We start from the raw sequence: 965 nt of genomic DNA, 5'->3' as shown, positions 1-965 counted from the left end.
CAAAATGTAATACACATCCAGGAAAATGTCATTTTTAAATGTAGGTTAAAATTTCTGAACCTGCTTCCTTCAGGGTTCGGTTGTTTCCTCCAGCAAGCAGTATCTGAAGGTCCTTCAGCTTTCTGTGCTGTTGGAGGGAAGCAGCTGCTTACATGCATTTCTGTTGCAAACAAGGGCATATTGCCAAAATGCCAGCGAGTTGACCAGCAAGAAACACACATGGAAAAGATCAGACAAAACCGGACTTGGTGATCGCTAAATGGGTGGGATATGTAGGAGCACAGCCAGAGCTGTGTACGGGCTGTAGCTGCTGTGTGAGATGGCTCTGGTGAGGCATTTGCCCTAACAGTGGCACCAGGACTCAGGCAAGCAGTGTAAGTACTGGTGTTGCAACTTTCCCTTCTGCCACTGTAGGCTGAAACATTAGCACTCTAGCAGCATTCTGAAATGCGATGTGGCTTTGCAGTTACACAGCTCAACCTGTTTTTTTTTTTATGCCCTTCTCCTAAGAGTCAGCCATAGAGCTTCTTCTGCCTTTGCCTATGGGACAAGGACTTTGCTTAGCTTCTTTACTGTGCTGGTGAGAAGCCCCTGTGAGACTTTATCAGTTTTTGTTGGCTTTATAAACATCTAGCTGACTAACCACTCTCCAGGTTCAGTTTGTTTTGATGTTTGCATTGTTTTCTTGGAAAGCCAGACATGCTCTAGGGTTATTACTGACATTAGACAGTGTAAACAGAAAGCTACGTGGGACCAGATTGTGTGCCAGCAGTGCTTGCTTGCTGTGGGTTTCATAATGAAATGTGGTGTGATGGTTTTATTTATTTATAGGTCTATTTGCCCCTTACTTGAGTAGTAGATCTCTTAATCTCTTAAATTGGTAGTTAGCATGTATTTTTACTGAGAGATAGTTCTGAGATATTTTTAAGATAAGAACACACACCAGATAGGTGTATAAGTAAATA

Source organism: Buceros rhinoceros, unplaced genomic scaffold (genome assembly GCF_000710305.1).
Source record: "Buceros rhinoceros silvestris isolate BGI_N320 unplaced genomic scaffold, ASM71030v1 scaffold3242, whole genome shotgun sequence".
Taxonomy (NCBI): Eukaryota; Metazoa; Chordata; class Aves; order Bucerotiformes; family Bucerotidae; genus Buceros; species Buceros rhinoceros.
The sequence above is the reverse complement of the archived record's forward strand: the minus strand, read 5'-3'. Positions refer to the sequence as shown.